Genomic DNA, 26,145 nt, shown 5'->3' on the forward strand with positions numbered 1-26,145 from the left:
CTCCCTGTATGAAAACACATATTGTGCTTGTGGGAGATGTAGTCCATATATCCTGGATGGATGCACTCTCAAATTACTGCTCGTTCCAAGGCTCTACCATGAGCCCCAAACATCACTCCTGTCCTCATCCATCACGCAGCTCCACATACGAGACTCCTTGGATAGCGAGTCTCGTGGCCCCCGTTTCTTCGGGGTGGTGCAACCCAGCGGCAGGACAGCCGCTAATGTTTTATGCTCCATGGGGTTGTCCAAGTAGCGGGTAGCACCCGAGCCTGCGTGCGCCTTCCCCAAAGCGTTAGTTGGTATGGGCAGTTGCGTGTTTGAAATAGGCCCGACGCGTTTCGGAAATTTATTTTCCTCATCAGGGGCCAGCAGTAAAGTGCATGACGTCTACCATCTCCCTGTATGAAAACACATATTGTGCTTGTGGGAGATGTAGTCCATATATCCTGGATGGATGCACTCTCAAATTACTGCTCGTTCCAAGGCTCTACCATGAGCCCCAAACATCACTCCTGTCCTCATCCATCACGCAGCTCCACATACGAGACTCCTTGGATAGCGAGTCTCGTGGCCCCCGTTTCTTCGGGGTGGTGCAACCCAGCGGCAGGACCGCCGCTAATGTATTACGCTCCATGGGGTTGTCCAAGTAGCGGGTAGCACCCGAGCCTGCGTGCGCCTTCCCCAAAGCGTTAGTTGGTATGGGCAGTTGCGTGTTTGAAATAGGCCCGACGCGTTTCGGAAATTTATTTTCCTCATCAGGGGCCAGCAGTAAAGTGCATGACGTCTACCATCTCCCTGTATGAAAACACATATTGTGCTTGTGGGAGATGTAGTCCATATATCCTGGATGGATGCACTCTCAAATTACTGCTCGTTCCAAGGCTCTACCATGAGCCCCAAACATCACTCCTGTCCTCATCCATCACGCAGCTCCACATACGAGACTCCTTGGATAGCGAGTCTCGTGGCCCCCGTTTCTTCGGGGTGGTGCAACCCAGCGGCAGGACCGCCGCTAATGTATTACGCTCCATGGGGTTGTCCAAGTAGCGGGTAGCACCCGAGCCTGCGTGCGCCTTCCCCAAAGCGTTAGTTGGTATGGGCAGTTGCGTGTTTGAAATAGGCCCGACGCGTTTCGGAAATTTAATTTCCTCATCAGGGGCCAGCAGTAAAGTGCATGATGTCTACCATCTCCCTGTATGAAAACACATATTGTGCTTGTGGGAGATGTAGTCCATATATCCTGGATCGATGCACTCTCAAATTACTGCTCGTTCCAAGGCTCTACCATGAGCCCCAAACATCACTCCTGTCCTCATCCATTACGCAGCTCCACATACGAGACTCCTTGGATAGCGAGTCTCGTGGCCCCCGTTTCTTCGGGGTGGTGCAACCCAGCGGCAGGACCGCCGCTAATGTATTACGCTCCATGGGGTTGTCCAAGTAGCGGGTAGCACCCGAGCCTGCGTGCGCCTTCCCCAAAGCGTTAGTTGGTATGGGCAGTTGCGTGTTTGAAATAGGCCCGACGCGTTTCGGAAATTTATTTTCCTCATCAGGGGCCAGCAGTAAAGTGCATGACGTCTACCATCTCCCTGTATGAAAACACATATTGTGCTTGTGGGAGATGTAGTCCATATATCCTGGATGGATGCACTCTCAAATTACTGCTCGTTCCAAGGCTCTACCATGAGCCCCAAACATCACTCCTGTCCTCATCCATCACGCAGCTCCACATACGAGACTCCTTGGATAGCGAGTCTCGTGGCCCCCGTTTCTTCGGGGTGGTGCAACCCAGCGGCAGGACCGCCGCTAATGTATTACGCTCCATGGGGTTGTCCAAGTAGCGGGTAGCACCCGAGCCTGCGTGCGCCTTCCCCAAAGCGTTAGTTGGTATGGGCAGTTGCGTGTTTGAAATAGGCCCGAAGCGTTTCGGAAATTTATTTTCCTCATCAGGGGCCAGCAGTAAAGTGCATGACGTCTACCATCTCCCTGTATGAAAACACATATTGTGCTTGTGGGAGATGTAGTCCATATATCCTGGATGGATGCACTCTCAAATTACTGCTCGTTCCAAGGCTCTACCATGAGCCCCAAACATCACTCCTGTCCTCATCCATCACGCAGCTCCACATGGTAGAGCCTTGGAACGAGCAGTAATTTGAGAGTGCATCCATCCAGGATATATGGACTACATCTCCCACAAGCACAATATGTGTTTTCATACAGGGAGATGGTAGACGTCATGCACTTTACTGCTGGCCCCTGATGAGGAAAATAAATTTCCGAAACGCGTCGGGCCTATTTCAAACACGCAACTGCCCATACCAACTAACGCTTTGGGGAAGGCGCACGCAGGCTCGGGTGCTACCCGCTACTTGGACAACCCCATGGAGCGTAATATATATATATATATAGATATATATGTATATATCTATATATATATATATATACATGTACTAGCAGCCCGTCCCGACGTTGTCCGGGTATGATTTGCTGCCGGCCAGTAGTATATTTTTTTGTAGGATTTCGTTTTGATAGCATTTCTTATCTGTGACAGGCCTGTGAAATGCTCCGATTCACAGTGCACTGCTGATGCACTTAAGAGTGCGCGTTCAGTAGTGTGTGAACTCGAGTTTCCCTACTTTATTTTTCCTTGCAATATTATATTGCGCGAACTCGGCAACATGTCATGAGCACAATTTACATTACAGAAGAACACATTCATTTGTGGTAGGCACGGGGAGACAACGCGATTTGCCTGGAATCACAGGATGTTGAGCTGATGCCGAGATTCGAACGTAGCTCCCCAGCTCTAAAGTTCGCAATTCTAGAACTTGTGGCGGGAGGTGTGTCTAAAAGTATATGTCGGTGCTGGCCATCAAAGAGAGAGACATGTGCATTTTTCAAATTGGTGGTGAAAAAATATGAGTATGTTGCTGGAGATGTGGTCCGCCGTGCCACCAATGTACTTACCGGGGGCGGGTAAATACCCATTATTCCGCAACTTTCTTTCTGCATACCATCACTCCGCATACTTTCATTACAAAAGTACCATGACTCCGCAATGCCATTATAACGCATGGCATTACATTTGATATGCTTTTACCACGCATACATTTACAACGTTGTAAATGCATGAATGGTAAAAGCATTTTTTTTAATGTTTGGATATGGTAAGTATGGGTATAGGGGTATATGTTTTGGGGTACTGAGGTATATGTTTTGGGGTGTTTGTGTATTTTAAGGGTTCAGATATAGTTTTGGGTTATGGGGTACAGGGGTATTTTTAGGGTTCAGGGCTAGGTTTGGGTTTTGGGGTATAGGTGTATTTTTAGGGTTCAGGGGTAGGTTTGGGTTTTGGGGTACAGGGGTATTTTAAGCGTTCAGGGCTAGGTTTGGGTTTTGGGGTACAGGGGTATTTTTAGGGTTCCGGGCTAGGTTTGGGTTTTGGGGTACAGGGGTATTTTAGTGTTCAGGGGTAGGTTTGGGTTTTGGGGTGCAGGGTTATTTTTATGGTTCAGGGCTAGGTTTGGGTTTTGGGGTACAGGGGTATTTTTAGGGTTCAGGGGTAGGTTTGGGTTTTGGGGTACAGGGGTATTTTAAGGCTTCAGAGCTAGGTTTGGGTTTTGGGGTACAGGGGTATTTTAGGGTTCAGGGGTAGGTTTGGGTTTAGAGGTACAGGGGTATTTATAGGGTTCAGGGCTAGGTTTGGGTTTTGAGGTACAGAGGTATTTTTAGGGTTTAGGGATAGGTTTGGGTTTTGGGGTACAGGGTATATTTATAGGGTTAAGAAGGGTTAGTGTTTAAGGGTGTTGGGGTATTTTAAGGAGTAAGGGTGGGTTATGATTATAGGGTGCAGGGGTATTTAAAGGAAGCAGGGTGGACACCCGGAGCTGGAATGTACAGAACCTGGGAAGAAAAAACAATGAAATATTTGACACAACGCTTGCTTTTTTTTCGCCGTAATCCTGCGCCCCGCACACGCCCACAGCACACGATATGAGACAATGCATGAACAGTGGAATGTAAAAACAACAGTTGATGAACAGAATGCAGAACAATGTCATACATTCACCCCAGTACAGAGATCTGGGCCTAAATCCATCGTCTCTTTGCACTCCACACCACCCCCAGTTCAGACCTGGCCATATGCAAATCAGCCTTGACCGTGTGCCTCATGGGAACAGTCCAGCCCAAACTGCCAAGCCATGTCTTTACTGGACCAGAATCAAGCATCCTAGTACCAGTTTCTGGCTGTCTTCAGCCAGTATAGCTTGACTCCAGTGGTGTGGAGAGCATGGGACTCAAGTCTGAGCATACCCATCCCACTCGGAGTGACAAATGCAAAAACAACAGTTGATGGACAGAATGCAGAACAATGTCATACATTCACCCCAGTACAGAGATCTGGGCCTAAATCCATTGTTTTTTTGCACTCCACACCACCCCAGTTCAGACATGACCATATGCAAATCAGCCTTGACCCTGTGCCTCATGGGAACAGTCCAGCCCAAAGGGCGGAACATACCACACGCCCCCCGCGTTTGTCACGCCCCCAGCACACGCCCACAGCACAACGCAGTCACGCCCACAAGGGACTACTTTGCTGGCACTGTTCTTTTACCTTTTAGATGTATATGGTGGGCGTCTGCATAGCCTATGTCCTTCTGCTGCAACTGCCCTTTCCAACGCTGTATTGGGTGTTGTGATTGGTGCTGTGGTTCCTGAGATTACCCGCCTCAAAGGTTTGGGCTCTCTCTTTATTATATTAGTATGGATATATATATCAATAAAGGTTACAGGGACGTTATAGTTAGGCTCAGATTTCAAACACACAAAACCAGAGAAATTCAGCAGTTAGGGTCATCTGAGGTAACTATAACTCGTGCCTCAGCAATGCACTGGTTATGACATCACTGATGACATCATTCATGACATCTCAAATGACATCTCAAATGACATCACTGATGACATCATCCACTGACTGTGAGTACTTCTAATAAACTGTATGAGGGTTAAATATATATACACCAAGGTGCAGTGGTGAATTAGTGTGTGTATGAGTGCCTGATAGGATGATTCAGTGGATGTTGAGTTAGTGAATAATTAAGTGTCTCAGTGAATGTATGGGTGAGTAACTTGCGTGAATGTCTTTGTCAGTCAGTTGGTGTCTAAGTGGTTGTATAGGTGTGTGAATGGGTACGTGAGTTTCTGTATTGGTGAGTGATTGATTGGCTGAGTACGTGTATAGGTGTCTCAATGTCTGAGTGGGTGGGTGAGGGTCTTTGTAACTGTCTGTATGGATAAGTGCATGGGTGAGTTAGTGGCTCTGTGTGTTAGTGAGTGTGTCTGTAAGGTGTTGTATGGGCGAGTGAGTGTGTGCATGGCTGTGTCGGTGTGTGAATGGATGCGTTAGTGATATATGGGTGAGTAACTGCCTATGGTAAAGGCAGAAGAGTTGAGTGTTGGAGTATATGAATGGCTGTATGTGTGACTGAGTGATTGCAAGAGTGGCCATACGGGTGAGTGTGTGCTTGTGTCAGTGAATGTATGGGTGAGTGAGGATGTGTAAGTATCTGTATGAATTCATAAGTGGGTGTGTGTATAACTGTATAGGCGAGTAAATGGCTGTGTGATTTATTCTATAGGCGAGTGAGTAGGCATGTGAGTAGCTCTATGAGTTACTGACTGTATAAGTGGGTGTAGGGGTGTCTGATTGGATATATAAGTGTCTGTATTAGTGAGTGACATGGTGTATGAGTGGCTGTTTGGGTAACTGAGTGAATGTGTGTAGACCAATGACTCAGTGAAAGGGTGTGTAAGTACTGGTATTGGTGTGGCAATGGTTTTGAGAATGCTAGTGTAGAAGTTGGAGTGGGTGAATGAAAGGTTATATTGGGATGTGAATGGGTGTGTGAAAGATTCTGCGGATGATGTCATCAGTGATGTCATTTGAGATGTCATCAGTGATGTCATGAGGGATTTCACTGACCATGTCATAAGTGATGTAACATGTGAGGCTGCTGACTGCGGTAGCTGCTGGTACTCTCTCTCAGCGTTTTATACCATTTTAACCTTTTACAAAATAACTGCTGCTATTATCTTTGTGATGTAATTCACTGCTTCTTACTGTTCAAAATTGAATTTGTTGTTGGGCATCTTCCTGGATATTCTTCTCTTCCGGATCGGGGGCTGGTTCTCCTTGCCACCCCGGAAACCATTGTGTGGGTGGATGCAGGCACATTGTGGGGCAGCGCTCTAGCTGTTTCCCGTCCATGGTCACATACTTAAACGGGGCCACAGCGCTGCATGCTTGTGGATACTGACTACCGTAGCTGCTGGCACTCTCTTGCAGCGTTTTATACCATTTTAACCTTTTTTTCAATAACTGCTGCTATTATCTTTGTGTTTTAAATCACCGCTTCTTACTGTTTGAAATTGAATTTGTTGTTGGGCATCTTCGGGGATATTCTTCTTTTCCCAATCGGGGGCTGGTTCTCCCTCCCACCCCGGAAACCATTGTGTGGGCAGAAGCAGGCGCATTGTGGGGCAGTGCAATAGCTGGTTCCCTCCCATGGTCACATACGGGGCCGCAGAGCGGCCTGGGCGCGTCTAAGGGCAGCCCGTCTGCGTCTGGACCGTGGCCAGCGCTGGCCATGCTGCCCATGACTCTCCCGGTAGACGCATGTATTGGTCCAGGTAACAGTTACTTAATATGAATACCATGAGCTGTGAACATATCTTTGAACTTGATCTATTGGGGACGATCCCTATACCAGACTGGCACATTTGTAAATACTCTCCAGTGACTGGCTCTTAGAAACACAACCCTGCGCCTTCTTTAATCTCCACTTCCATTGGTCAGTTTCAGACCCACTCTCCCCCTATTAGGGCCTGCCTGATCAACTGCAGATCCCTCCCTAGACACGCAGATGAAATTTGTCTCTCTCTTGAGACACACTCTTGGGATTTAATGATCCTCTCTGAAACCTGGATCAAAGACAGCTCTTACCGTGACCTAACATTAACCATAGTGGCTGTCTCCCAGTTGCTCGGGGTGAACAGGGCTGCCTTCACTACCGGGGGTGGTGTGTCAGTGATCCTCTGCGCGGGCTGGGAAAATTCATACAGGAAGATGGAGAATTGTAGGCCACTCAAAGCCATGTTCTTCTGTGTCGAGTTTTCCCCAGGCCTAGCAATGGCCAGGATTCTAGCCTACAGACCCCCTAATTCCCCAGCCGGCCACCTTTCAGAACTTTATGATGTAGTAGCTGACCTCTCGCTCAAGTATGCAAATTTAACAATTTTAGGGGATTTCAATGTCCACATGGATGATGATAACTGCACCATGGCTATACAGCTGGCCAATACTTTCGGCGGCCTCAACCTATCAAACCTGGTCAGTGACCCCGCCACATTCTGCCGGCCATACGCTGGACCTCATTTTTACCAATAATTCTTATCTGACCACTGAGTACCCCTTACCACTCACCTAGTTGGATCACTTCCTAAAACCTTTTAGCCTGTCACTGAACTCCTGTATTCCCAGACCTCACCAAATTTTAGGAAAGAGAAGGCTGTGGCGTAACTTCCCATTAAATAGCATGTCCCCTTTACTTGCTACTACTCCCCTCCAACTGTCAGGCAACCCAGACTCCGATTCATTAAGCTTCAACAGATGGCTATATGCAGCCTTAGACACTGTTGCCCCCCTCAAACCTGTCTCTACCTCCAGGCAGAGACTATCATGCCCCTGGTTCTCTCCTGGGCTCCGTGCAGTGAAAAGTCACTACAAGAAACTGGAGCGTTCCTGGAGATTATTTTTTTTACCCTGCTGGTAAGCCAATTTATAAAAAAAGCCTTGAAAGGCTTTCATAAACTCAATCGCTCCACGATACGTGACTATTTCACCAATAACATTCATCTAGCAGGGAACTCAGCTAAAATTCTTTTTAAAACAAATTGTTCAAGGGTTCACTAAGCCTTCCGCTTCTGCCAGTACAGTGCTCACTTCTGCCGCCCTGTGCACAGGACTGTCAGAATTTTTTCAGGATAAGATCCAGACTATATACATCACCTTCCCCCCCAGTCCATTTCAGAACCTATGACCTTATTGGTCTGCAATGATGCAATGACCACTTTCCACCCTCTCTCTCCTGACATTTCACTTTCACTGCAAAGCAGGGTAACTGGGAAACCCCTGCGCGGCTCAGTTCTTCAAACTCCTAGCACCTCGCATCAATGCCCCATTGAATCAGATATGGAACTCCTCATTGAATTCAGGTATTTTCCCCACAGTGCGCAAACAAGCTTATCTTTCGCCGATTCTCAAAAAACCTGATGCTAGTCCTGCAGACTTTAAAAATGTTAGATTTTAGACCCATTTCCCTGATACCTTCTTGAACAAATAGTGCAGGAACAACTCTCCAATCATCTGGAATCCAGATATATTTTTCATGACTCTCAATCCAGCTTTAGAGCTGGCTACAGCATGGAGACGGCCCTCTTTGAAGTATCCGAGAGTATTCGCGAGAGCATTAATTTGGGAAAAGCTGTTATTCTTGTGCTGCTCGCTCTGTCTGTGGCATGCAACACGGTTGCCCACCCCATACTTATTAGTAGGTTAGGAGACCTGGGTATTCAGGGCACGGTCCTGTCCTGGATCTGGTTCTTTCTGGGTAACCAGTCTCAACAAGTCTTTCTCCGCCCTTTTATCTTGGACGAGAAACACTGTCTCTGGGGGGTTCCACAGGGCTCTGCCTTAAGTCCTCCCACTTCGACATATATCTATCACCCCTCGCGGTGTTGGTGGAATCTTGCGGGGTGAGGGTTGTCTCCTACGCTGATGACACCCAACTGGTGTTCTCCTTTGAGGAGCACTCGGAAGCTGCCTTCTCCAACCTCAGAACTTGCCTGAGTAACATCTCAGCCTGGATGTCACTGAACTGTCTCAAGCTTAACTCAGAAAAAACCAAGGTACTCTTTTTTTAATCAATCAATCAATTCATCTTTATTCAATCATTGTACCAAAAGATTATAAAAGCACATATAAATAGATCATATTAAAATTAATTCAATATTCTATCATTAAAAGTACAAATATTTCATCACAATTCTAGGATAAAGATGTAGATACATAAACCTTTTAAAAAGAGAAACATTTCATATGCTAAATCTCGTTACTTGTGTTGTTATTTTGCGGTCTCAGTAATCTAAGCGCTGTCCCTTTCCTCTTCCTCATACAGGCCCATAGTAATGTCGCAACTAAATAACAAACCCAAGGGTCAGGGAGTGTTTTTAGAAAGTATAATGCTACCCGGCACTGCTTAAAATTAATTTTCTTTAAAATTGGTTTGAGGTGGACATTCCTTTCGTTCTTGTATAAGCTGCAAAATAAAAATATGTGCAATTCTGTTTGAAGTGATAGGTTATCACATGGGCACGCACTTAATTCGGCGTGATTATAGGTTTTTTCGGGATAACCTAACATAAGGGGGATCAACTTAGTGCGAAACCTCAGTAATATGAATCTATGCTGCATCCTATTTACATTTATTAGGTAAATGAAACCTCCTTCATTTAATGGTGGGTTGAGGGCATATGCCTGGGCTGCGTGTTTCTCTTTAAAGTGTTCCTTACGCTTATACTCGGCCATCAACATGGACATATCACTGACCCTCAGTTTAGAAACCTTTCTACAGGCCAGGGGGTCGTTAAAGAGTTCATGGAGACCAATCTTCCTTAGCACTGACTCTACGTAGCTAAGCCATCTAGACCTCTTCCACTTGTCCATTGCTAAACAGCTCCTTATTAGTGATTGAGTCAGTGGAACTGTGTCTCTCCTCCAGATTGAATGCCAGAGGAGAAGTGGGACTAACTGTGTATAATCTGAGATATAAGGCAGGCCCAATCCCGTGTGTAGAATACCATTTGTAAAAAGAGGAGGGAAGCCCACAACAGATTAAAAAAATGTATTCTCAATAGTTTGTAGTGGTGTCGGTGCAACCTTACCCCAGACCCCAGCTCCATAGGTCGCTGCTTCTTTTACTCTGGCCTGGTATATATTTTTTTATCGGTAATAAGGGTTTAGCACCCACTTTTCTAGCAAAGGATTTCACTGGTATAATGCCCCTCTCCATCACCATCTTTCTTCCCTCCATCAGTTTTGCCCATGACAGATCTTTATCAAAAAGAATGCCCAAGTAGGGAAAAGAACCCACTACCTCAATTTTTTCTGCATCCGCGCGAAAGTGCGTCACTTTTTCCTGATTTGTAGCCCCAGCTAATATTACGAGGAACTTAGTTTGGTTCACTTTCAACTGAAGTGCATCCATAAAGGAAACATACACGGTTATCAGCATTTGTAGCCCAATCCTAGTTCTGGCGATTAAGACCGCGTCGTCTGCGTAAGCCAGTATTGGTAGCATTTGACTTTACAAAGAGGGGAACGTCCCTAGTAGCCACTGTGAGTGCCTTTTTTACTCCATCTGTATACAGAGAGAAGAGGAAAGGGGACAATATGCAACCCTGCCTTACACCCCTGGGGATTTTAAAAGAACGTGTACAGTCTCCAGTTTTGGTGTAACGCACTGTTGCTGTCGCGTTTGCATACGATTGCCTGATGAAATTTAGTATGGCCGGTTCGACCACCATCATCCATTATAGACCATAGTTTATCATGGACCACGTAGTCGAACGCCGTGCTAAGGTCCATGAAAGCCATGTATATTTTCCCCTCCTTCAGTCTAGTATATTTTTCTATGATCAATGCTAAGTTCAGTGGAGCAAAAAACAGTATCCCAACAGGTAATGTTTAGTAGACAATTACATATGTATGTGGAAAGCATTACACAAACAGAAATAAAGGAGACGGTTACTCAATTGGTTTTGTGTTGTTATTCATCTTATATTCAAAAGGAATTGTTAAGCAGGGTCATATCACAAATCATATGACAACCAAAAATATACTTGGTGCTGAATGGTGTACAAGTGAAAAATGGCGACGCAAGTGGTAGGGTAAACAGTGTGAAGGGAACAAATCAAGTGACTTAAGTGCTCAATTCACAATTAAGCAACAGCCACAGTAGCACCAGACGCGGAAGTCTTCGCAGCTAGTCCTCGCTGCCGAGTACGCCCAGGAGATTCAATCCTACAGCAACCACGATTAATACAGGTCCTGCTGCTGACATTTACTCCGTGATCGTTCAGATTGCCTGAGACGCCTGATCGCTGCGCTCCGTGTCAGCTGACACAATGATTTTTCGCTCACCTCCTTGAGGACCGAAATCGTTGATTCTCGATCCCTGTCCCTCCTAGCCTGTGCGGACAAGACACCTACGCGCTTGCCATTCCTCGAAGGATATTGCATCTCTGATCCTCATATTACTTCCACCAAGCACTACAACTTACAGCCAACCATGTCCTGAAGACGATCCCAAACCACTGAGGATCGAAACGCCGTCGACCATACAGCACATTCATTGGCACATTTTCTACTGTGGCTTTCTACTGTATGAATATGACCCTGATTAACAATTCCTTTTGAATATAAGATGAATAACGACACAAAACCAATTGAGTAACCGTCTCCTTTATTTCTGTTTGTGTAATGCTTTCCACATACATATGTAATTGTCTACTAAACATTACCTGTTGGGATACTGTTTTTTGCTTTACCTCCTTACCGTGATCCCGACCAGGTCTATGGGTTACACTCCTGTGATACTGTACTACAGTGCTAAGTTCAAGCACTGATCCACAGTACCCGTTCCCTGCTGGAAGCCATACTGGGCCTGGATCAAGATCTTATTTTCTCTAGCCCATCCCTCTTACCTAGAGAGGAGAAGCCGGCCCATGAGCTTTGATGTTGTGTCCAGCAGAAAGATTGGTCTGTAATTTTTTGGGTTTGCCCTATCCTCTTTTTCATAGATGGGTACTCTAACCTCTGAAGACCATGAAGAGGGGGGGGAGCTGCCAAAACTATACTATTCAGGACATTAGTTAGGAGTGGGATCCATAAATCTGGGTTCGTTTGGAAAAAGTCTATTGGAACTCCGTCCAGTCATGGGGCCTTTCCCAAGCTACATGAATCCAGCCCCGCTTTATTTCGATAAGTGAAAATGATACAGGCACATGACGCATCTCCTGCGTTGCTACATAGCGGGTTGTTATACCAGGATTTAAAGAGAAAATGTTGTTATACTAGGATTTGAAGAGAAAATGTTCGCGAAATGAGAGACCCATGCCTCCTCGTCAACATTTGTGTCCAGTGTTGGGTCACTAGGGCTCTTAAAGTATGGTGCATTTACTAGCTTCCAGAAATCAGAACTATTTTCAAAGCTGGCTGCCTTATCCAAGTTGTCCCATAAATCCTCCCTGATTTCCTTATCTCTGATTTGACTTGCTGATTTATATGAGGCCCGCAATGTTCTTATTTGGTCATAGTTTCTAGGCTTAGCCTTTAAAGCATGCAACAGAGCCTTCCTAGATTTTGTGCATAGAGGATCGAACCAGCCCCTGCCTTTGCCACTATTTGGCGCTTTTGTTCTTGTCAGGGCTGATTTTATGTTTTCCAAGATATCACAAAATGCTGGTACGACTTCCCTTGCTTTGGCTTCTGGGTCTAAGCATCGTTGTATGTCTTCTTGTGTATTAATATGACTTCTGGAGCCAACTTGATTTTGTCATGATGTGCCAATTTGAGCTGTACCCCATTTTTCTTGGCCCCAATTGGTGTTTCAAAGTTACTGCACTGTTGTCTCTCAGGTGCTAATATCTTCAGTTCCATTGAAACTATGGCGTGGTCACTAAAAGTCGTAAAGGAAGTGCCTACCTTAATAACTCTTGCGATAAGAGGAGCGGTCAAAAATATATAATCAATCGTTGACTCCACCCCATTTAGTTGGAAAGTTTCCGGCAAAGTATCTGTTTTGAGTTTATGGGTAGGCTGATAACTTGTTTAGGCCATTACCATAGTCACTGTGTAAAAAGTGATGTATGGGATTTCCCCTTTTGTCCTGTAGTCCACATTCAGGAAATATCTTGTAATTACAGGGGTGTATATTAAAATCACCTAACCATATGATATTTATATTCGAGGACTTATTACTACATACAATGTCAGAGATTGCTTTGTCGACTTCCCCCACTATCGTGTTCATTCTTGGGCCAAATCTATTGTTATAAAAACGTATTAGAACCCATGTCCCTTCCTTTTGTATCTCCATTACCAAAATGTGAAAGTTTTGATTTGATTGTGAATTCATTTTTACTTTTACTGGGAAATCATTCCTGATTAGGGTCAAAATACCCCCCTTTGCCCTCCTCGAGATTGATGGATTTACCCGGGTCTGAAAGGATCTGTACCCATTGATAAATACTGGGTCCTGGGCCCATGTTTCCTGGAAACATACTATTTCCTGGTCCTGCCACATCTGTAGCCAGTTGGTAGCACTCATTTTGTGGGCAATACCAGCCACATTCCATGAGGCTATTTTCAGTTCATTTCTTTGTCTCTCCTGTTGTATAGTTGATGGCTGTAGGCTCTCAATATTAACCGTAGTTGGGGGGAATTGCCTTTCGTAGCTCCTCTGTGGGCTTGTGTATGCTGACTGTAGTCAATCACAAGCATCGAGGTCGGAGAGGGGTGCATATCTAATCTCAAGCCTCCAATCTATGTTCCCACTATTTCCCCAAGATGGGGCCTCTATCAATCTTTCCTTAAACTGTAAATGGCCCACAGATCTTACTAGTGCAAGAGGTCTATAGAAGAAACCTAATGGTAGGACAGTAATATGTGCGTTTCTAATGTAAGCATTGCCCAGTGGCTCCAGGAGAAAACCAACAACAAATTCACTTTTAAAGTTTAGAACCACACAGTCTCCCGGCAATTGTTTCCTCCTCTCCCTGTGCTCTGGTGGCCACAGGAGATCCATTCTCTTCCAGAACCGGTTGGCTCAGTGAGAAATCTCATCTTCAGATTTGACAACGATCCCTCCTGTAAAGCACGTCTCCACCTCCTGCTTTGGGAAGCTTCGCATGTTGCGGAAATTCCTCCACTTCCTTCCCTTGGAATGCTGTCGTACAGTCGTCCATGCGCTAATCACATCCCACCTGGACTACGTGAACAGTCTCTATCTGGGGGTTCCTGCCTATCTGACTCGGCCTCTGCAGATAGTACAAAACTCTGCCGCCAGATTGATTTGATGAATTCCTTTCTGACACTCTATTTCCCCCCACCTAATGATCTTGCACTGGCTGCCTGTTATCAGGCGCATTGAATTCAAGACACTTACCCTGGCATATAGAGCATTCCGGGGACTAGGCCCTGCGTATCTGAGAGCTAGACTTCAAAACTACCCTCACGACCGGGCTCTGAGATCTAACCATCAGTGTCTACTAGTCTTCCCCGGCTTTCGTAAGGCCAGGACGGGTGGCAGAGCCTTTGCGGTTGGAACCTCTAAACTTTCAAATGCCTTGCCACTCTCCACCCGCTTATCGGAGTCAGAACTTAATTTTCGGCGTGCCCTGAAAACCTGGTTTTACACCAGCACCTAGTTTTATATTTTTCTTCTTTTCCCTCCTGCCTGCCATCTATCGTCTGTCTCAGTGCCAGGACACCCTGTAGGGGGTAGCTGTGCGCTCTACAAATGCCTTAAATGCTGTTTAATTGGAGTGAGTGTTCCTAATGAGGAGGAGTGAAATGGATACCTGGCTTAAAGAAAGAGAGGAGGCGGTAAACACAGTCTTTGACAAAAACGCATGTGGGCAAGATTGATCAAGGCTGCGGGACGGGAATCTCACCTCCTGAAATGAGCCTTCAGTTACAAATGCGTAGACTTGAGAAGCTCAAAAGAACGGAAATTTTCAAGTGGTAGGAATGTAAATCGTTGGAGAAGTACCTTGAGGTGGGGTAGAGTCCCACTGGGTCAAAGAGTTTTGATAACCTCCACCATTAAAAACCCAGACCCTGAAATGATACAAGAATAGGCAGTGAATAGTATGGAATCTTCACAGAACATGATGAAGATTCTGGTTAAATATGCCAAACGTGATAGTGACAAGATACTTGAAGAGATAAAAAGTTTGGCGCTGGAAATGAGTAAAATGGCAAAATCGGAAACCTTAGCGAAATTTGAAAAATATCTGGAAATTAAACTTAAGAAGCATGAACAAATAATCAGGGACCTGAAATTCACAAAGTTCACAAGGGATAGGCTAGACTATCAGAGAGGCCAAATGTATACCTTTTCTTGACTCTTAGACACTATACACACACACAAAGACTGTCAAACAACACTAGATTTGACAAGAGAGATCAGGAGCTGCGAACACCATTAGAAAACAGCTCAGTACTGAATTTGAATCTGAGTTCGGAGCAAGACACAGAATCAGAAGATGGAGCTGGGTTTATGAATAGAGGTAGGGACATGCAGGAGCCTCCCTCAGTTATTGATGAGTTGCATTTTTTATGTATCAACAGGACACTGAATATCAAAGAAAGACCGCAAAGGAAAGGAAAAACTCATCAAGGAAATGCGAAAAATAAAGGGGAGGGCATGGAGCTACGCTCAGGTGCCAGAATCAAGGATATGAACCATCTCAAGTGAGCATAAATACAGCCACACTAATTAATTTGACTGATTTGGAACTCTCTGATGAGGAAGTCAATGTACTTTAACTTGGCTGGGCTGTCCTATTGAACAAGAACAAACTTCAATTATCGTCAAACACGTATAGACTTTTTGAAATTTATCAGAAAGTTAAAATTGAGGACATTTTTCCACAACAGAGTGGAACCACCAGCATTGAGACAATCAGACTCAGGAACTGTTTCTAATTTGGTGGGTGGGGATCTGAACATATTGTATCATTTGGAACGACCGGAAAGGGAATGCGAGGGAACTGAACCACCAGGATCATTAAGAGAGACTACTGAAATCTTAGGATTGGACATTTATGACAGCACAAAAACAACTTTTAGTCTATTTTTGTCCCCATTGTGCCAAAAGACTCTATCAATGTGTTTTCTGAATTGGTCATTAAGGATTTGAAATCTTTGTTTGAATTATTACGTCAGGAATTCCTCAAGTGCAACAACCAACATGACAAAAAGTATGCTCGTATTGTTAACACAATCAAAAGTAGAGAGTAGAAAAGATATAGTGGTCCGTCAATCTGATAAAGGGGGTAAAGTGGTGTTGTGGCCACTAAGCGTGTATAATGATGAGGTAAAATCTCAGTTAAAAGATACAAAATGTTACCAACAAGTTCCACAAAGTAATTTGATGGAGGTAAAAAAATAAAAACCATAAAGACTTAGCCACATGAAGAGGCCTAGGCCTTTCACAGGATGAATATCTGTAATTGAAGGTTGATGACCCGATCATACCCATTTGTACCTTATTCCTAAAATTCATAAGAATGCAGTGGCCCCTACGGGAAGACCCATTATGTCAGCAATAGGTAGTCTTTTTGAAGCCACATCTATATATTTAGACAACTTTGTACAGGAATTTGTCATAGGACTCCCAGCTTACATACAAGACACAAGATACTTTTTAAGGGGGAAGCAAAACATCACCTGGAATGACTCATTTCTCCTAATCACGCTTGACGTAGCCTCATTATACACAAGCATAGCCCACGAAGATGTGCTCAGAGCCATGAGACACTTCCTGAACAAATGACCAATAACTTTATACCAACATTCAGGGATGCTGGTGGAGATGAGTAAGCTGTGCTTGGAAAACAGTTTCTTCTTGTACGGCAATGACACATTCAGACAGGTGAGAGGGACAGCCATGGGCACCTGCTTCGCCCTCAGCTATGCCAATTTGCATATGGTCTGATGGGAGGAGCAGGACCCCTGGGAAGTACAAAACGCCGAGTACAGAACAATAACATCCCAAAAACTAATGTTACAATTCAGTGCTAAAATTTCACAACATAAGACTCCAATCGTAGTTACTGTTGTGGTGGGCTGATAGACCATAGGAAGACTTCCCCCTCGACAATACAGAAGCGATTGATCCACTTTAAATGCGTAATGTGATAGCACTCAGCTGTGCTAGAGTTTGAAATAAAGTTGCAGTGCAATCAGAGTGTATGCTAAGGAATGGAAAGACAATCTTATTGTCTGGGCAAGATTTATAGATGATCTCTTTATTTTATGGAATGGCACTGACGAATCGGCAAAACAGTTTGTGCTGGAGTTGAGCAATAATTCTCTCAATTTGAAATTCACTGACACAGTCAGCAATACTCAAGTCTGCTTTTTAGATCTGGAAGTTGATGTGAAAGACAGAAAAATTCACACATGAACAAATGTAAGGTCTACGGTTTGGAACTCTATTTTACACTCTGAGAGCTTCCATCTGCAGAAACTAAAAAACAGTATGCCCTACGCAGAGCACATTAGAATAAAAAGAAGTGGCAGTAAGTTGTCATCTTTAAAAGAAACTCAGAGTGATCTAACAAGGAGATTCAATGAGAGAGGCTAAATTCCCCATGTATTGAATCAAGCATTGAACAAAGTTGAAAAGATTAGGAGAGATTCATTAATCTACCCAAGTGAGACAACTCGAGTAGGTGACAGAAGTGGAAAAAACGATATACGTATGATCGGGGGTACAATGTCTACCATGCCTGGGTGAGACACTGCTTGTGTAGACATTGGTACCTTGTGAGAAGGGACCCCATACTGAATGGCATAATCACTCATAAAAACCCTACTCACTGTCAGGAAAGCCGGATCCATGAGAGAGGAGTTATTAGTCAGCAGCCCAGAGACAGGGACCACTGAGGGCCCTCTGAGGGCCAATCCAGGCTTCAGAAAATGCTCTAGGTGTAAGGCCTGTAAATTTGGTCAAAATATGAAAGAGGTTATGTTGCCCCTGTTGAGAAGTACAAGGAGAATCAGAAATTTCTTTAATCGTAAAAGTGAGTATGTGGTCTACGTGTTGCAGTGCACATGTCCGAAAATATATGTGGGCAGCACTATTCACATGGTGCACGAAAAATACAGCAGCACCTTAGGGCAGTAAAAAGCAACAATAAGAGCTACCCTGTCGCTGGGCATATCAATGGAACTTGTGGGGGGAATATGAATGATCTCACCTACACCGTAATAGACCAAGTTGCAAAAATGAGAAGAGGTGGAAATCGAGAGCAGAAACTGCGACAGCTTGAGTCGAGATATATACTCTTGTTCAATACTAAAATCCCGGTCGGTCTCAATTCGAATGAGGACTTGTTTGAACACACATGATAACAATGGTCTCCGTACCCTCCTTTTTAAAGTTTAGTAGAGAACTACATGAGAATAGAGGCATGTTGAGATGAGGAAGTACAGAATTGCATTAATAGATCCAATGAATTGTAAGTTAAGTATAGTTGATTTTATTCCGTTTTTAGGCCCATCCATCACAAAGGACTTAAATAAATCCGAGCAATGATTGCAGATCGTATTTAAGGGTGTCTTCAGTAACCCTGGTCAGAATGGTTGATCTAAACTTGTTTAATCTCCTTTTTTTATCTCCTACTTCATAGTATTTTGCAAAAGATGTCGGCACTTTACATTGAATAATCCATTGGGAGGTTTGTGATGAAGGTATGGGTCTTTTTTGTGTTTTTGTTCTGGATGACTTATTATCAAAAGTGTACATATTGTCATGGGATTGACGATTTTAACATGTGTTACAGGGCATTTGCATTCACTAAAAATGGAAGCGAGAAGACCACTGCACCTTAAAGAGACGTAGTGTTAAATAGTCACTTGCACTTTATATTTTGGGAGTATATGTGTAGCACAGCACATAAGAAATCAGATATTGCAGTGACTCATACCGCAACAAGTTATACGGTTACTGAGTATAATCAAGCACTTGCACTTTATCAGAACAGCTCGTTGAGAGTCAATGGATATAGGGCATGTGTATTTCAAACATCCATTGTTGAGGGACAGTAATAGCTTTTGCATACGTACCAACTTTGGTAAGATGTTAAATTATGTTGTGATGTTTCAATACATCGGACATCAAAAATGCTCTCGCATATTTTCTATCTAACCGTATGGATTTCTCCAGAGTTTCTGGATGGAAATACTATGTTAGATGTGGTGCTTTGATCCATCCTTCACTTTGTGTTCCATACATGAAATTTGCATTGGCATGGTAAATGACTGAGTTTTTTGCACTTCACACCTATTCACTATAGGGCATGTCATCCTTGGGAACTCTGAATTTGGAAGAATATCCACGAGTCATCGTACTTGCACTTTATGCATATTTATTGCAGTCACAATTTTTTCATTGAAATCCTGAGAAAATGAAGTACTACATTGGTTCACTTAAGATTATGTAATGACATCTCCACCCGCATTATTCTATTATCTGTGACAAACACCAGAAGAATGCCAATGTCAAATGTTAATCAGACAAAAGATTTTCATATTGAGTATGCAGGAGATTTATTGATCATAATAACCCCTATGACAGCGGGTGTTTGTTGAGTATGTTTTCCATGGTTGTTGTGACAGGAAACCATGTGATCTGTAGTTTGGGTATTTTAATTTGGAAAAGTAGTGACGCTCATTGTGTGAGCAAGGAAAGCGAAAAAGGGGGGTTTGCCCAAATGACCCTCCTATACATGGGCATAGAACATCGAATGGATGAATAACAGGAAAGTATGGAGATGAATCTCAAATTTATTTTCAACTAGTGCACAATTAATTACCCTAGCGTTATCGTTAGATTTTAAACAAAGAATTATCAATGATTTAATTTCACACACATACCATTGGACCAGTCTCTGGCCCACCCATTGGTTTGAACATAAATTGAAAAAGACATACAATGATTCATACATGGACCTACATAGAGACATGCGAATATACATATATATATATAGCACAATTTCTCCAAAACCCTAACAAGCAATTTACAATATTAGTGTTTCAGCCGTCAATTTCTTCTGGCCTCCTCAGGACAAGGGCAAAGCAATATCTTATTTACATCACAGGATCTCAGACTTGGATTCAAGACCACTCCCATTAGTCTGGACACCTTCAGCATTCCAATATTTGCCTATTGGAATGTATTACCTTATTAAGCTGCAGGCCATCTTTTCAATCCAGGCATTAGTTTCCGTTGGGCAACCACTCAATCGTTGTCCGTCCACCCCCCGTTTGGGCAATCTGCAGTTCAATCAGCTCTATGTGTTCCACCGAGGACTACACCTGTGTTTGTTGTGTGAGCAAGGCAAAGATGCTGAAAAGCATTACAGCGAAAAAATATATGTGAAGAAACTTTGAAGTCCAGCCCTTGTGTGTGAGTGTCTAATTTCTAATGGGGAATTGGAACTGGTGTGTGTGTATATATAAAGCAGCCCGGAGAAGGGCTCACTAATTTGGTCATCCTGCTGCCAGAAACCACGGGCTGCTTGTAGGAAGAACTGCTGCAGCTGTTGGGGATGCCAGGCGCTGGGCGAGTGACGCCCGCACTGACCCACTGGACTACCTGTCCCAGCAGCCCTTGGGGCTGCCCACACCTGCGCACTAGTTTGTGCTCCACCCACAGACCGGACGTCTGAAAAGACCTTGCCGCACCCGCTTCGAGGGTGCCGCAGCGTGGAGAAGGGCTCACTAATTTGGTCATCCTGCTGCCAGAAACCATGGGCTGCTTGTAGGAAGAACTGCTGCCGCTGTTAGGGACGCAGGGCGCTGGACGAGTGACGCCTGCACTGACCCACTGGACTACCTGTCCCAGCAGCCCTTGGGGCTGCCCACACCTACACACTAGTTTGTGCTCCGCCCACGGACCAGACTCTATTTAATCTACGTCATCAACCGCTGCGTTGGAGCGCGCGGGAGCGTCCCGGGAGAAGCCCGGGACAAGGGCGGGACCATCTGTGGCTGCCCGGGGCCGATCGAGGACGGGACGGGGCCCTCCTCCTTGACACTCGGATTAGGACATCTTATAGAAGGTGAGTGTTAAAGTTATTATTAAGCTTCACTGCTACAGGGGCATGGCCGTAAATGGAGCTGGGAGGGGTCGGAAGTCCACCACAGGAGGTGTTGTTGGAACCTTAGACCAGTTCCTAATTAGGGCTTCTTCTGTCCTACAAAGGGAAATTGAACTTACCGAAAAGCGCTTATCTATGGATCAATTATTCAACAAACGATCCTCTTTGGGTACGATAGCTACAGCCCCATCTCCTCCTCCAATCGTGGACGCAATACTAACACAGCCACCACCGGCAGTACAATTACGATCCGGAATTGCACCGGGCACATCGGTGAGTGAGGCCAATACTTTGAAGGAGGTAGTGGTGATGGTGCGTAGCCCACCAGCGAACAAGGCCCCTCTTGAGTCCATACCAGAAACAACTCCCCAAAACTCTCGTTGCACCAGATCTGGCCAGTCCGCTAGGCCGGTCACGGACATGAACTCAGGGTTAACAAGCAAAGTCCCTGATCCAGCAGCTAAAAGAAAGCGTGGAGGAACCGCTTTAACTAATTATAATACCTAAAGGCAGAAATGCTCTACAAAGGACGTTGAAGTGCCTGTGGTTGACTTAGTTGGACAGCTTTCTGGAACAGATAGGTCACTAACGGAAGCTGATGAAGCCACATCACTACTAGAGAAAGGCGGGGACTTTTGGGTCAAGATGGAGCAGATATTCATAGTCATGCCTTCCGATCCACAAGAGACTGGACTCTATTGAAAAAAGACTGTCCTGCCTTGAATCACTATGTATACCAAAAGCGGGAGGGACGGGCAGGGGGAACTCGGAGATGTCCAGTGATGGCCCAAGCATATCTGGGCCAAGTCAAATAGGTTCTCAGAGCCTATTCTTGGGGGACTTATTTACCAGCTGCACACTGTGATTCAGTAGATACGGTCCTAACTCCCCAGCCAGTGACAATGTCAGTAATTTCCCCAATTAATACAAGGAATACGGGGGGAAGGTGCAAGACTGCTGGAAGGAGTCATGCACAAGGACCTAAGCAGGCGATGAACTTGGGCCAGGGGTCTAGACCACTGGGCCCCAGTAGGCCCCAGTTGCCGCGCCTAGCTTTGCCCCCGGAGTCAGTCCCATTTGTGGTGGTCCTTGCTGGGGTCCCTTCCCTGAGACCGCATAAGGCTGAAAATTACAGGGACCTCAAAACAAATTTATTTACTGGTTGAATCGATATAGGCCTCTCCCGGCTGGGGGAGCAAGTGAAATCCTATTCGCCAGATGAATAGATTGGGTGGGAGCCAGAGAGAAGAACATAGACGGGGATTGCATTGTAATTAGGGACAGTAGGACAGTTAGGCACATTTGTAATCTAAATCCAGGTAGCCTAGATACTTGTATTAAAACCCTGCCATTGACCTATTTTTATCCAGGCACTTATAACAAGAATTGCCCTGAGCACAAGAGGGAGGGGATAAATCGGATGGGTGAAGTTATGCGAGGAGACAATCCTATACTAGGAAATACAAATTGGGACATGCCACTATATAGCCCAATGTCATTCGACATGTTCTATAACCACAACAGATATAACGACCTGGATGGTGTCAACTGACTAACGAGATCAAATACGCCCCCTGCCCACACAGTAGAATGTAAAAACATGCTGGAAGCAAAGGCTAACTTTCAGTACTTAAAGCATCTTTTTGCCGTAAATTGTACTGTGGCCGAGGAAAGTTGTCTAGCGGATAAAAATTGCACAATTAGTGGCCACTCATTGAGTAGAACAGGTGGTGACAAGGGAAACAGTGGCACCAAGGCTAAAGAATTAGGGACAATGAGAGCTAGTTACGTGGGCGAAAAGGAGGGTCTGCCAGAGTCTGCAGGTCTGGCCCACAGACCATCCGACTATGGTGCAAGCAGAAGTCCAGTCCAAGGGGAGGATCAGGGGAGTGTTAATATAATTTCATGGAATGTGGCTGGGTTGAAAAATAAACTAACTTCAGATGACTGGGGTCTGTTCATGGACAAGCACGACATCTGCCTTATGCAGGAGACGAGGGCCATGGACGACTACCAGCGAAGTGGGTTTGCTACATTTAATGTCCCCGCAACAAAAGGGGGGAGAGGGAGACCGTCAGGAGGGCTCAGTATATGGGTAGCGACTCACCTTGGAGTCCTGGCTAGGCAGGTGTCAGCTAACTCCGCAGACATTTTATGTGTCTTACTAACACTCCGGGGGAACAAGCGCTTAGCCATAAACAATATCTACTCCAGGCCAACACATAGTGGGCAGGAGTCCCAGGTTATTGACCAGCTAAGGGAATTTGTTAAGTCCCTAGGCCCGGAGGTCGGTATAATTATCAGGGGGGGATTTCAACTGTCAATTTGAACCCCTCAGTAATTTAAGTACTGAGGACCCCGATGAAGAAAACCTACACTGGAATATCCCGGAACCCTCAATCCCTACAGTAAAAGCATGGACACCGTTGGTACTGCAAATTCTCTCACTTACACTGTCCCTATCAGTAAGGCATTGTAATGGCCGATTAAAATCAGATAGGCCCGGAAATGTGACCTTTAACAGAGCGGGCCAATCTTCGATCATTGATTATATCATGATCGAATGTAGATCATGGGACAATGTCCAGGACTTTAGAATTCATTATCGGATGGACAGTGATCATAATGCTTTGGTAATGTCCTTGAAGCCCGGGAGTTGGGGAATGAGAAATACTGTACCCGAGATTAATTCCCCTTTGTATCCCCTTCTCCTCCACAATAATAGGAGGAGAGTTAAATGGCCTTATATTATGGGCTCTCCAAACCGGCAGTCCGAAATATATCGTCAAGTCTTGCCTTATCTCAGTGACATGGCAGTGGTGGGGTGTGAGGGGGTTGTAGTTGGATTGGATACTAGGCCCGTAGAAATTCACCAACAGTTAGCTTCAATACTGTAAGAGGTCTTTTTTCCATTCCAGGTGTCCAAAGAAAAAGCGCCTAAGACCGATCCCTGGTATACTGCTGAATGCCGAAAGCTGAAAGGAGAGCTGGTTAAAGCAGTTAAAGCAAAAGATAAACCTTGAATTAAGTCGCTAAGGGTTCTGCATAAGCAAGTCCTAGAAAGGGAAAGAAAGTCGTGGGAGGAGGGACAATGGGAAGATTTGAGGGAGGCTTTACAACGCAGAGATCTTAAATTGTTCTGGGCAATTGTTAGTACTGAGGGCAGGGGGGGAGGAACGCCGTAAGTCCTAATATAGCCCCAACACTATGGGAAGAACATTTTGGTGGCCTATATGCCCAACCAAGCACTGGCGACTCCGAGTTGGAGTCCCTGAGCCTCCTCCATGAGCATCGACTGGAGGGGGTCCAGGAGATGTCGATCCTGGAGGTCGAGACTGCCATTGCAAGATTACTACCGAACAAAGCACTGGGGCTTGATAAAATCCCTGGTGACTTGTTTCGGTCTGAACCCAAAATATGGGCCCCTTATCTTTGTGTTCTGTTCAATACAATATTAAAGGGTACAGGTCCGCCCGAGACTTGGAGGGGGGCTGAGATAGTTCCCATCTTTAAAAAAGGCTGTCCCCTGCAACCCTCAAATTACAGGCCCATTAGCCTAATAGATATCCTGTAGAATGGTTTTGGTAGGATACTTCTGGACAGGATCCAGCAATGGGAAGAGGAAAATCAGATCTTAAGCAATTGAAAATGCTAATTTCTAACTATAACGGTCCTGATAACGATGATTTTTTTCAGTGAATTTCAAAGGTATTTTAAATTCTAATTTCTAACAATAACGTGTCTGAAACCTATGGTTTTTTCAGTGATTTGCAAAGGTTTTTGAAATGCTAATTTCTAACTATAACGTGCCTGAAACATATGCTTTTTTAAGTGAATTTCAAAGATTTTTTAAATGCTAGTTTCTAAGTATGCCTTCAGAGATAAGACATGTAAAGAAAGAAGAAAAAACGCACAGAAAGAAGCAAAAAAAATGCAGAAAGAAGCAACAGAAGTCCACAAAGACGAAGAAAAGTACAGGAAGAAGCAATATGTGTGCAGAAAGAACACCAACATAGGAGCAGAAAGAGGCCTTGTTGCAAAAGCATCCTGTGCCCACAACTTTTTCAGACGGGTACTGGTGGTAACTGACTTTGACTAACCAGGCCTAGAGCCAGTGCTATGCTAAAAGACACTTAGAATACAGCGAACCCCAGCCAAGCGGCCACCAACCTCACGAAATGGATCAGCGACTGCGCAGACGACCTCGCCCCTCTGAAGACCCCGCCGAACAGACCCGGCAGCAAGAAAGCCCCATGGTTTAACGACGAACTGAAGAGCTCCAAGAAGAACTGCAGAGCACTCGAGAAAACCTGGCGCAGAGACCCAACACCGGACAACATGACTGCCCTCAAGCTCGCCACCCGAAAACACCACCAAGTGATCCACGCCACCAAGAAAACCGCATTCAAGGAACGACTGGACAACAACGCACACAATAGCAAGGAGCTCTTCAACATCGTTAAAGAGCTCTCCAACCCCAACGCCGGAAACAACGACATCACCCCTTCGCCAGACCTCTGCAACTCCCTCGCCTCCTACTTCCACAACAAGATCGCGGACATACACAACAGCTTCTGCACTCAACCGACGCACGCCACGATCGAACCACCGCCCCCCACCACCACCCTCCACGCCTGGACGACGATCAGCACCGAAGAGACCGTCCGCACGATGAACTCCATCCACTCCGGATCTCCGACCGACCCCTGCCCTCACCACGTCTTCAACAAGGCCGATGCTATCATCGCACCCCACCTGCGGGACATCATCAACACCTCCTTCGACACCGTCACCTTCCCGGAGAGCTGGAAGCAAGCCGAACTCAGCGCTCTACTAAAGAAGCCATCAGCCGACCCCACCGACCTCAAGAATTACCGCCCCATCTCGCTGCTCTCGTTTCCAGCAAAAGTCATCGAGAAGACCGTCAACAAGCAGCTGGCCACCTTCCTCGAGACGAACGGATCCCTCGACTCCTCGCAGTCTGGCTTCCGGGCCAACCACAGCACCGAGACCGCCCTGATCGCAGTGACCGATGACATCCGAGCCCTGCTCGACAATAGAGAAACAGCGGCCCTCATCCTCCTGGACCTCTCCGCGGCCTTCGACACTGTCTGCCACCGCACC

Source organism: Lissotriton helveticus, chromosome 1_2, assembly GCF_964261635.1.
Source record: "Lissotriton helveticus chromosome 1_2, aLisHel1.1, whole genome shotgun sequence".
Classification (NCBI taxonomy): Eukaryota; Metazoa; Chordata; class Amphibia; order Caudata; family Salamandridae; genus Lissotriton; species Lissotriton helveticus.